We start from the raw sequence: 13,829 nt of genomic DNA on the forward strand, positions 1-13,829 counted from the left end.
CATGATAAAATCTCTCTTAAACACCTGAAAGGATAATTACTTGCTAGAAAATATATTTCCCTTTGATTGTAATTAATGCTATTGAAAGTAAGCTGACATAAAATTGATGCAATCTCAATAAATTAAAAATAAAATCATACAGGAACATTGTTGATTACTAGGCTTACCAAATAACTAGCATTTCCCTTTTCTCTAAACTCTGCTTATTGCAAAAAAATAAAATAAAATAAAATAAAATAAAATAAAATACATCAACTAGACAGGGTCCGCGCAGGCGCCGGATGGGAGCCAGCATGTTGGCCGAGCGCAAGGCCAAGTTGTCTGAGTTGCATAAAGTTCATGCAAAGGTTTTTGGACTCAGAAACCAAAAAACAGCTAGAAGAGGAAGAAAGGAAAAGAATCAGTGCAAAACATTGGTACCTGGATTTGCCAGAGCTTCAAGTGAAAGAGAGTTTCATAATTGAAGGGCAGAGTCTTTTATTATTCAAAGATCTTCTCCATGGAAGAATGTCATTCTGAGGATTTAATCCTGAAGTTGGCGAATCTGATCATGTGCCAGATGAACTCAAAGAATAAAGAAGAAGTTGAAGATGAAACGGTGGAACTCCATGTGTCTGATGAGGAAATGGCTAGAAGGTACCAGATCTTGGTGGGGACAATTGGGGAAAAAAATTGCCATGAAGAGAGACCGGGCCATTATGAAGATGACAATGGAGACACAAAACCAATTAAAACAAAGAAAATATTCTTAAAACCTCAAGACTGAAATGGACACTTTGCGATCCAGTTCAGGAATGCCTTGTGAGAATTAGCTGCCATTCTGGAGAACGTTTTCTGATGGTTTCTGTTAAGCCATTAATATTATGTTTATTTGTAAAGAAGCATAGAATATTGGAAACATGATGTTTTTGAAACAGATGTGTGAAGGATGTCATACATCTTTTGTGTAACAGTTTTCACAGAGAAAGGACTTTTATGGATGCAGGTTCTTAGACATGTGGTCGCTTCCTAAGGATTCCTGGCTTCAGATTTCTTTTTTATTCACACACTCCTGTCACTGACCTTGGGTTGAGTCATCAGACCAATGTTTAAGTTGCCCGTATATTTGGTTTTCACCTCATTAATTATGTGAAGTTCATTGACGCCCGCCTTCTGAACCCAGCCCTGGGAGTTTCTGCAGGAGACTGGCAACAGTAAGCCTGCCTCGGCACTATGCTGGATTTGTGTGCTACCCCCGGCACTAGCACCGAGGCTGAGGGGGAAAGCCAGTCATAAAAATAAAATGTTACATGATAAAAATATTTTTTCATTAAAACAAAGATGCCAACTTACCCCTCCCCACAGAATGCCAGTTCAGAGTAGTCCAAAATAGTGTAGGTGCTTTGGTGCTCAACATTAGATTTTACCAACAACCTAGTTATCTCATTGAGTTAGTTAAATGCTAGTTCCGTTTAAGTCACAATGTGCAGATAATTGCAAATTTTTCACTAACACCAAGAATGAAGTGAACTGTCTCACTCTTTTTTTTTTTTCTTTTTGGGTCACACCTGGCGATGCACAGGGGTCACTCCTGGCTCATGCGCTCAGGAATCACCCCTGACGGTGCTCAGGGGACCATATGGGATGCTGGGATTCGAACCCGGGTTGGCCGTGTGCAAGGCAAACGCCCTACCCACTGTGCTATCGCTCCAGCCCCCGTACTGTCTCACTCTTGATGTACATGATGACTCCATGTTCCTTACTCTCAGTTAGAAATGTTAGTGACTAACTCTGATACATATGTGTTTTTGCTTGTTTTTGTTTTGGGGCCACACTTGGCTGTTTTCAGGACAGACTTCTGGTTCTGCACCCAGGGAAAACTCTTGGTGGAATTTAGGAGACGATCTGTTATGCCAGGGGTTGAAGGCAAGCACCCAATCCACTGTACTATCTGTCCTGACCTGATCCATAAATGATGAGGACTATGATGTATGTAATTCTGAATTTTGAGGAGAGAGAGTGTGTGGGAAAAAGGGAAAGAGAAAGGAAGACAGAATCTTGGAAATATTGCTGTTTCTTCCATTTTGGTTTTAACAGATGTGTGTTTGTGTTTGTGTGTGTATTTCCATCATACCAGGTGGTACAAGAGCTCAATCCTAGTTCTACATTCAGGGATCACTCCTGGTAGGGTTCCTGAGATCATAGAATCCAGGATTAAACCTTCATCAGCTATCATGTGCAAGGCAAGTGCCTCTCCTGTTAGACTATCTCTCCAGCTCCTAAATTAAGATATTTTAAGATGTGATATATAATACCTAGAACTTGAACAGTTATCTTGAGGCCATGTGTAACAGACTTAGAGACAAAAAAAAAACTAATACCATTTTATTTGAAAGATATAACCTATTTATTAAAGTATTCTACCAAAATTAAATTTAACAATCAGTAAATTTTTGCTAAATTTTTATACCAGTACTATGTGTTAATCCTAATAAATATAGCTGTTTTTACTATTTCAAAGTTTTGGTTCCAAATAAATAACTGTATCACTTGTATCACTTGTGTCACTTGTCATCCCATTGCTCATTAATTTGCTTGAGCGGGTGCCAGTAATGTCTCCATTTCTCCCGGCCACGTGCTAATGTAGCCTGATGGCGTCTGCTAGCTCCAGGAACATGAAAAGCCTCAAACCATTTGTTCAGGGTCTTGACAAAGAAGTCTGAATGAATAATAATTTTGATTATCACTTGGATAATAGAAAATGTAGTGTCTTTTTTATGTAGTTGGTCCCATAATAATCACAATACTATAGTTATTTTAGAAACATGCAAAATACTATAAATGTTAGACAATTTTTAGAACTCTGTGATTTTTATGCATGTTAAATGTATATAGCTCTGTAAACACTTAGCCATAGTTCTCAAGATTCATGGATAAGGTCAGGAAATACAGTATATCTTCAATATAAGTTCTTCTAAATATGAGTAAAAGACTCACCGTGAGACAGTCTTAAATCAAATAGAGATTGCAAGTTTGCATGCACGCAGCCTAGTCTTGAGTTCCCACTTCTTGCTATTTTGGGAGAGGAGCTATCAAGTAAAATACTGGGACCAGAGAGAGAACTCAAAGAACTGGAATATATGCCTTGAATGCTCAAGGCCTCAAGTTTCATTCTCAGCACTAATCATCCCAACCCTGAGCAATGTCAGTTGTGGTTTGAAGTTCCCTTTGTACTTCAGAGTATGGCTATGGTGAACTGCACTATTTGGCCCAAACTGCATCAGCTGCAGACTGGAGAACTGAAGCTTCTGGCCTGCTTGATGGAGAGATCAACAGGAGAGGCATATGAACCATTTGAGGCATAATTGGTTGGTGAAAACACTTGTATCACTGTATCACTGTCATCCCATTGTTCATCCATTTGCTTGATAGGATGCCAGTAACATTTCCATTCATCCCTGTCGAGTGCTAGGGTAGCCCAATGGTGTTCTGCTCACTCCAGGAACACGAAGAGCCTCAAATCATTAGTTAAGGGTCTCAACGCAGACGTCTGACCATTTCGTAGGTGGGCAGCCATGCGTTCATTTCATGTCCCATGGAATCCAGTTGGTGTAATAACAGCCTTCCAAAAAAAAACTCAAAATATACACAGCTAAAGAGCTCTGGAATCACATCTCAGAATTTATATTTATGTTTTAAAAATGCATTAGTAATAAGTCTAAATGAGTGCTAGATAAAACTGGAAAATTGATGCTATTAGAAAAGTTCTGCTATTATTTCTTTATTTTTTCTTTTTAGGTCATACCCAGCAATGTACAAGAGTTACTCCTGGCTCTGCACTCAGGAGTTGCTTCTGGTGCTGCTCAGGGGACCATATGGGATGCTGGGAATCGAACCCGGGTCGGCCTCGTGCAAGGCAAACGCCCAACCTGCTGTGCTATCGCTCCAGCCCCCTCTGCTATTATTTCTTACAATGCATAAACCAAGTATACCACTACAGGTAATATAACACAGGCATAAACTTTGACTCAATAGTTAGAAATGGTACTTTCTTTTAGTATGCTCTTATCTAAAAACATTTATTTTTATTCACTGTAACTTCCTTGAACAATTGAAAAAAAATATTCCTCTCATGAAGTATATAAGAAATGTGAGTTATTTCAACACACTTATTAACTTGAATCAGTAACTCAAAGTAAGTTCATTGTCAAGATTTCAAAGCATTGCAGTTTATAATAATATATTAAAGATTTGGAATTAGATGAAAAAGCCACACATGAGTAAAAATCAATCATTAAAATACCATTTCTTGAATCGCACAAGTAAGGTTTGTTAAACAAAGTACAATTTATTAATTATTAATTGATCAACTTACTCTTAGGATAATATTTATCAAAATATCAAATTGTGATAAGTGAGAATTAAAGTTCATAAATTCAATTCATATCTAGAATTAAACATTTATTTAATATAATTTCCCAGGTTATTTTGCTATAATAAATAGCCCTTAGCTATTGATCTGTCAATATTATATCTGATCATGTAACAAATAATAACCCTCATTTATGTTTTTTATTTTATCTGAAAAAACTTGGCTATTCTTTACAGAAAATGCATATGTTGACATCATGATAATATTATCTATGTGTGTCATATAAAACCTTGCTCTTACACTTTAATGTCCATTCTAATAATATGCACTATATTGTAGACTGAATATCTAATCAAATTAATATCTAATATAGCACTAAAACAGCCGTATTGTGTCACTGATAAGTCTTAGTACCTATTTGTATTTGTTTTACATGCATAAAATATACGAAACACAAAAAAAATCTCAAAATACATTTATACATTTAATTTTTATGGTTTTTATGACTTTTAAACTGTAATTATGCTGCCACATTAGATCTTGACAGGAAAACATTCGTAGATATAGCTGTGTTTGCATATCATCTGTAGCAATTTTATCTACAAAAAACATTGTTATTTTAAGAGTGTGACTTGATGATATGATGCCTTAAAAAAGGGAAATTCGTATGCATTTTGGGACCACACAAGATTGTATTTCTGACCAACAAAAACATATTCACACTGTTGCTTAGCAACACATATGCAAGAAGAAATTTGCATCGGCACCTAAAGGATAAGGGTTTAGGATATTAAATTCTTTATCAGCGTTTCAAATTCTTTGAATTTTAACAACAGTATTAGTTTGGTGGACTTGTAATTTCATTTTTAGCTACTGGTTTACTTATTAAGTTTCAGATGAATGTATAATAAAATATATATAGCAACTTAGAGAAGAAAGAGAATAAGGGAGAAGAAGGAAGGGAGGGAGGGAAGGAGGAAAAAAGGAAGGAGGAGGGGGGAGGGAGGAAGGAGAGAGGGAGATGGAAGGAGGAAGAGGATAGGAGGGAGGAAGGAAGGAAAACAAAAGAAAGAAGACCAAAAGTGAAGACAAAGTTTCTAATATTTTTTGTGCAAACAGCCATTTTATTACACCTTAAAAAGAAAAATCCTTATAAATACTTGGAAGATACTTTTCTGGATCTACGATGTGTTAAGTACTACTGCACTGTAGCACTATCGTCCCATTGTTCATTGATTTGCTCGAGCAGGCACCAGTAATGTCTCCATTGTACTAGCCTTATGAAGTACTTCTTTATTCTAAGGAACAAAACAGATGCCAGCAGTCTCAAATATAAGATTATTAGCTGCATTCTCACACCCTGTGAAGAATTCTTCTCATTGTTTATTTCAACTTTCTTCCTATAAAACCCAGAAGTAATGCTGTTAGATAAACAGCAAACCATTTCATTTTTTAATTTTCTTTAGGGATTAAAAAATTGCAGAGACTGGGGCTGGAATGATAGCATAGCAAGTACGGTAGGGCATTTGCCTTACACACAGTCCACCTGGGTTCGATTTCCAGCATCCCATACGGTCCCCTGTGCACCTCCAGGAGTTAATTCTTGAGTGCATGAGCCAGGAGTAACCCCTGTGCATCACCGGGTGTGACACAGAACCCCCCCCCCAAAAAAAAATTGCAGAGACTAACCAACTACAACAAATGTTATTAAGAAATATAAAACTTGGAGCTGGAGTGATAGTACAACAGGTAATGCGTTTTTCTTGCACATGGTTAACTGAGGTTCTATCACAGCATCTCACATGGTCTCCTAACACCACCAGGAGTAGTTCCAAAATGCAGATCCAGGAGTAACCCTTGAGACTTGATGGATATGACTCAAAAAACAAAAAAACAAAAAAGAATATAATAAAATTAAAATAATGTATTTGTTAATGCTAATGAAGTTTACAGAAAAGATTGTCCGTATTCCACTTGCTTTTGTCACCACTATTGTTATTACTAGCACCGTAGTTATATCAATTATCTTGGTTATTCTCTAGCTTAGAAATAAGTTCATTGTTCCCCTGTTGCATATGTGTTATAAGCAAGTACATCTTACTTAATTATATATACATAATTTTTCTTCAAAAGCAAATCATCTTCTTATACTCACTGTGCTTTTTTCAATTCATTCCTTGCCTGACAAAAAGCTGATTCCAAATTGGCTTTGCATTCTACTCTTTGCTCTCTAAAGAATAGATAGTGCTTAGATTTCTCTTTATGCATCAATGACCATGTACCTGCATTAAAAAGTCAGAATATCTAGCAGGACATAACACTTGAATAAAAGGCAGCCTCTACTCCCTGAGCAGCATAGTCTCTTAGTCACTTCTCTCCTGTTAAAAGATTCATCCCTTGAAACCCAGTTTTGTTTACTCATTCCTGCAAGACTTGTAATTGCTCTCTTGTTTTCTAGTCTCATATCTTTCTGCTTATACAGTGTAGAGAGTATCTTTACACTTTTCTCCCCCAAAGACTCAAAGTGGCAAATATCCTAAGAGAAAATACTAACAATGTAAGATCACATCTCTGTAACTTTGTTCTTTTTATAGTCTAGGTGTCTTCACTCCTTGTGGATTCATACATTTTGAACAATTAAGATGAAGGAAAGGAGAATTAAGGATTTGACAAATCCAAAAGAATATATATGAAAACATCAATGGAAATATTTTATAAATGTGATTATGTTACTTATACAGTCATTTAAAATATTTAAGCTGATTTAAATTTTGCATTTATGTCACAATGTGTAGTTAAGACTAAAATCTTATCAGTTTGTGCCTGAGGAGATAGTATAGAGGATTTGACAAACTGAGTACAGAGCCAGGAGTAAGCCCTGAGCGCTGTTAGTGAAGCAAAAACACACAAGCAAAGTACATAAAATACTATCATTTACAAAAAACCTGCCTATTTATTCTTCATGTATAATAAAATGCAGTAATATTTTCATTAAAAATTATTCTTTACTACTATAATTTGAAAAACTGAAATAGAAGGATTATTACTTTAGTGTGGAATTTATGCATCAACTTTTTTCTATTCCTTTACTTTTTTTATAATTTATTTATTTTTAATTAGTGAATCACCGTGAGGGTACAGTTACAGATTTATACATTTTTGTGCTCAAGTCTCTCCCATACAAAGTTTGAGAACCCATCCCTTCAGCAGTGCCCATTCTCTACCACCAGTAAACCCAGCATCCCTCCCACCCTCCCCAATCCCATCTCCCCCCACCCCACACTGCCACTATGGCAGGGTATTCCCTTTTGTTCTCTCTCTCTAATTAGGGTTGTGGTTTGCAATAAAGGTGTTGAGTGGTCATTGTGTTCAGTCTTTAGTCTACATTCTGCACGCATCACCCTTCCCCCGCATGACCTCTGACCACATTTTACTTGGTGTTCCCTTCTCTGAGTTGCCCAGAATGAGAGACCAGCCTCCAAGCCATGGAGTCAACCTCCTGGTACTTATTTCTACTATTCTTGGGTGTTAGTCTCCTAGCCTATTATTCTATATTCCAAAGATGAGTGCAATCTTTCTATGTCTGTCTCTCTTTCTCACTCATTTCACTTAGCATGATACTTTCCATGCTGATCCACTTATATGAAAACTTCATGACCTCATTTTTTCTAACAGCTGCATAGAATTCCATTGTATAGATGTACCAAAGTTTCTTCAACCAGTCATCTGTTCTAGGGCACTTGGTTTTTTTCCAGATTCTGGCTATTGTAAACAGTGATGCAATGAACATATAAGTGCAGATATGCATCAACTTTATTAGTAAAACTTAAAAATCCTTGGTGTAAGAATCAGGCTTACATTACAACCACCTACTATTCATTTTAAGTATTTTCTTAGGAATTTTTTTTTTATATATAGTGCATAGACTATCATTAAATTGTCATTTACTAGTAAATGTATTTCTGAGATATAGTATTATTATTTTATGTATTAAAGTAATGCTATAATACAGTAATATTAAATATTATGATTCCTTCATTATCTTAGAAGAGCAAGATACATGTACATCAAAATATTATGCTGAATCAACATATAAATGTATATATTTTAAATACCCTTAAAATATTTTCAGAAGCATGTTGTCTTTATAATTATGATGATGTGGATGACAGAAAAATAACATTAAAGACAGTAGTTTTGAAGATTGGTTTATCAAATGAGTTATTAGATACAAAAGTTGTTTTCCTCTCTAAGGACAAAATATCAACATGAGAGTGGCTTCATTTTCTTCCCTTTAGTTGATAACAAAACAAAAATATATTTAGCTGAAAAGAAGTAGAGCTGCATATTTTGAAACATATAATTTTCTTCAGTGAGACAAAAATGAAAAAGCTATAATTAGCTGTAAATTTTTAATCAAACCAACATTACAAATTGATTCAATAATTAAAAAAATACTGAAATAAAACTAGTGTATTCGCCACCTAAGCGTAGTTCAACTTGCCCATTTATAATCTTTAAATGTCTGGTTAATTATGGGTCTTGCACACAATAGGTGTTTAATGTTTATTTAGATGATGGAGGTTTCTCTGTGTAGAATAACATTGGGTTTGTCCTTTTAGCCTTGCCTCAGGGAACTTAGTTTACCTTAAAGCAATGTCCTTTTTGTATGGACACAGGAAGACAGTTAATATTATGCTTTATAACTTGGGAACTGATTGACTCCAATAATATTTACTACTGGGCATCTGCTTTTTCGGCTCTGTTGCCCTTAGTTCTTAGCATCCCCAAAGCAGGGTTCCTTCGAGGGATGGAATGGACCCAGGGCAAACTGTGAGCTACCCTAGCATCAAAATGGGCCAGGTCAAAGTGCCACAATACTCAACTATAAGTTGAGAACATGGTCATAGACAAATGCTGTCATGATCTAAATGTAACAACTAGACTAGGACCCTGCTGGGTTTGGAAGACTAACCTGGCCTGAGGACTATGGTCTGGACTATATAGTGAATGTCCTCCGGAAGAACCAAACTTTAAGTCTGATATATCTCTTATTGTGCTCATACAGAATGACATTGCTAGAAATATTAGAAGTAAATTTACTACAACTATTTAAATGGATTACTAGCTGAGGAAGGAAGAAAGCGACACACCCTTGTTTGGATCCCACTCTTGAGCAGATCTCCTAGTAATCTGGAGTAATCTCCTTAGATGAGATTTTGTTAATCTCGTGGAGAAACAGTTTTACCCCTCTTTGTTGATTTGTTAATGTTCAACCCACCTTTGTGTCACGACCCTATGTAATTGCTATATGAACTAAGACTGTAAGGGGAGAAAAGGGGAGAGGTAAGACAGAAGCAAGGAAAGGGGAAGAAGGAGAGGCAAGACAGAAACTGGAGAGGTAAGAGAGAAGCAAGGAGAAGAGACAGAAATGGAAAGAAGACACAAAGGCAAGACAGAAGACACAGAAGCAGAGAGAGAAGACACAGAAGCAGAGACAGAGAGAGAGGTCAGAAGAGAACAGAGGAGAGACTATAGAAACAGAGACAGAGATAGAGAGACCGATAGAAGAGAGCATAGTGGAACACACAGAAACAGAGCACAAGGGTGAGTCATTCCGATCCAGTCCATACACAGTGACTCAAGAGCACCGAACGAGAGAGGGGGGGAGAGAGAGAGAAAGAGAGAGAGAGGGAGAGGGAGAGGGAGAGGGAGAGGGAGAGTGGGAGGGTGAGGGTGAGAGGACAGGGAGAGGTATTCTTTTGTTATTTTTAGCTCAACCCTTAAAAAGAGTATAATACAGTTGGAGCAAAACTGTTTGACATAAATTGAATTGTGACTAATAAAATAATATTATGATTAATGTGATGATAATATTGACATAATTCATAAATATAAATGTATTCAGTAGTAATTTGGTGTTAAGACATTTTGTATATAACAAAGTACCTTTGTACCTCATACTCAATCTTTTCTAACTTATGAAGTACTTATTATTGATCTAGAGTAGCCAAGCATTACATCTTTCCAAATGTTTTTAAAAATTGTACTTTCAAATTAATTGAAAGAATGATACATTAAGCTATATGTAACCTTCATTTAGATTCAGCACTGTTTAATTAATTCCACCAAGGAAACTCCCTAATGCTACCATAAGACTAATATAAGTAAAAAGTCAATGTTGTTTTCTGTTTTAAAGAACATCTAGAGACAAGTGGCGAATTTCTTAGACATTTAAACCAGAAAAGAAAGAGTATAAAGGAAATTTTACAAGAAAAGGGGAAAATTGGAAGTAAGATATTCCTTTGAAAGATTTATTGCATTAGACAGAGAGGAGAACTTGAAGATAAATTAACTTAAACTTTCCAAGTGGAAATAAGATGTAAAAGAGAAAGAGAAAATAGGAACAAAGGAGAAAAACGAGACAGAACTTGAACTTTCAGTAAAGAATGAGTAGCATGTACTAGGTTCTCATTACTTTTATAAAGATTTAAATAACAGTGTTTAATACTGTGACAAAACTTATCAGAAACTAGAAAAAAATTGGCATGGGGCAACTATTTTTGAGAAACAAAGATCAATCCAATAGAAACTTCAATATACTGCCTACTTTCAGGTTAATTATTGCCAAAAGTGGCCTTGAGACACCAGCTACCATTAGAGAAATCCCTACTAAGATAAAATTAAAAATATGGCCAAAGTACCTTTCATGCATCTGAGAGAGGTTGGCTTTCTGGCATAACATATGAATACCTGAGTCTGCCAGGGATGACCCATGAGTTCAGAGACAAGAGTAAGTCCTTAGTACACCTGAATGTGACCCCAAAGAAACAAACCAAAAATTACAAAGAGAATAAAAGGAAAAATAGTGGGTGGAGCTAACACAGTGCATAAGTTTTAGCCTTGATCCCCACCACCACACTATGTTCTCCTGAACAACTCAAGCAGTGATTCCTGAGCACTGTCACTGTTACTGTCATCCCATTGCTCATCAATTTGTTCAATTGGGCACCAGTAACATCTCCATTGTTAGACTTGTTGTTACTGTTTTTGGCATATCAAATACACCACAGATAGTTTGCCAGGCTCTGCCATGTGGGCGAGACACTCTTGGTAGCTTGCCAGGCTCTCTGAGAGGGGCGGAAGAATCGAACCTGGGTTGGCTGAGTGTAAGGCAAATGTTCTATCGGCTGTGCTATCGCTCCTGAGCACAGATATAATCCCTGATAAGAGCCAGTTGTAATTCCCCAAAATGTTTAAAATGATATAAAATCAATAATCAATGTAACTATATACCATTCCTTGACATCAATAAAATTTATCAAGACCTCATTAAATTTTTAAAAGAAATTTTGATGTAAGAAATTATGTATTTTTTTTTTATTTGGGGGGTTTTGAGGGTCCCACTTGATCAGATTCCTATTTCTACCTCTGTGCTCAAGAGTGAATCCTGGCTGTTCATGAAGAGTTTTCCCCCTATGTGCCCGAACATGTTGCGCACAGGGTCCGGGCAGACATAGGGAGAAGGGTGAAGGGCCCGCAGAGAAACACACTCCAGGAGCAGCTGATAGCTGTTAACTTAATTGCCAAATACACACATATTTTATAGAGGATCTTGGCTTACAGAAAGGTCCAATCAAAGAGAGCTTAGCATCATTGGCCTATCATCTTCCCAACTCTGCTTTGCCCCTGTCCAATCCCAATATAGGCTAGTTGCTGCAATTAGGATGACTTGCTAAGCATACATGACAGTTTCTGTGGCTTGGGCTCATGTGACTAGGAGGTTGAGTGAAGCTCAAGGCTGATCACCCGGTGCTGACACCCTGTTCTTGCCAACTTTGCCCAGATACTTTCTCTTGCGAGGCTTTGCTTCTCGGCCGCTTTGCAAGGTTGGGTCTTGCATGCTCCAGCACCCATCACCCTGCTCCACACCTGTTGGTCCCCCAGGAGATCACATGTGTTGCCAGGGACTCAAACCAAGATCAGCCATACATAAGACAAGCACCTTACATTGTGAACTGTCTCTCTGGTCTGAAGAGAAGAAATTATTGAATATGTAATGTATAGTACCTACATATATAAAAACGTACATAAAGTTAAAATTAATTTTTGGTACCAGAAGAACTACCAAAAGAGAGTGTTCTGCTTTCATTGACACATGCTGTAGAGCAGTAGATCTCTGTATGATAGTGGCTCTCTTTATAGCAGTGCACACTTCATCTACCTATCCTGTCTTGTATATAACTAGTATCTGTCTCCCTGCTTTTGCACACATGTTGGAATTCTGTAATATTTTCCATAGCAATAAATGTATAACTGTGAATTGTTGGTATAATCATTTTATTTTTTTCTGCATCCTCAATATATTGGCACTAAAGTAGATAAGCCATGGCATTACGCCTAAGGGAATAAATACATTTAAAAAAGAGTGTATTGTACAAGTAAAAGTCAAATAAATCACTTGTATCACTTGTAGTCCTGTTGATCTTCAATTTGCTGAGTGGGTGACAGTAACGTTTCCATTTGTCCCTGTGGCATGCTAGTGCAGCCCAATGATATCTGCTTGCTCCAGGAACAGGAAGAGCCTCAAATTGTTCATTCCGGGATTTGATGAAGAAATCTGACCATCTAGTTGATGGGTGGCCATGAGGTCTTCTGACATCCTGTGGAATCCAGTCGGTAACAGCTCTAGTCCAGCGGTCCTCTCGAATCTCATTACATGACTGGCCCATCTGATTTTTGATGCGTTGGCAAAGGAGACAGTATCCCTGATTTTTGACCATCGGCAGAGGTCAGAACTCCGGATTCCTTCTCACAATTGAGTGAGATATCATATTTCCAGTATAGCTCTTTCGATTCCTCTTTGGGATACCCCAATAGCGTTCTCGAAAAGATGTGCCCGGAGTCGGAGGTTCTTTGTTCTCTTAACCACCTCTTCAATGCTCTTGAATGCATTCCACACTGCTCTCTTCCTCCTGCTCAGTTCTGGCACCAAGTCATTCCTCATGTTGATTTCTCGACCCAGGTACACATAGCTGCTGCTTTCGGAGATGTTCGTTCCATTGAGAGCAAATGGAGCTTCAGGGACCAGTTCGTTTTTCATGAACATCGTCTTGTTGAGATTCTGCACAAGATTCTGTGATCTGAGCTTTCCACACTCGTAGTCAAAGTCGGCCAGCATTTGTGCTGCTTGGCTAATGTTTGTTGTTATGAGAACAATGTCATCAGCGAAGCGGAGGTGGTGTAATTCCCAACCATCTATCTTCACTCCCATTCTATCCCATTCCAGTTGTCCCATGATGTTCACGCACGAGTGCAGCCCCGCAAAGAACTTTGTGACCTTGAGCTCTATATTCAACGAGACCTGGAAATAAGATCCTCTGTCTGCCCCTCCAATCTCCGGCATCTGAGGGAGGGGTCCAACCCAGACGCCCCACCCTACTCAATATAAATACCTCACTGGCCAACCCCCACTACA

General features: G+C 37.5%; 1 pseudogene; it reads left to right on the forward strand.

Annotated features, from left to right (window-relative positions):
- Positions 1-293: 293 nt before the first annotated feature.
- LOC101538695 (M-phase phosphoprotein 6-like) lies at positions 294-766 on the forward strand (annotated as a pseudogene).
- The last annotated feature ends 13,063 nt before the right edge of the window (positions 767-13,829 follow it).

Source organism: Sorex araneus, chromosome 10 (genome assembly GCF_027595985.1).
Source record: "Sorex araneus isolate mSorAra2 chromosome 10, mSorAra2.pri, whole genome shotgun sequence".
Classification (NCBI taxonomy): Eukaryota; Metazoa; Chordata; class Mammalia; order Eulipotyphla; family Soricidae; genus Sorex; species Sorex araneus.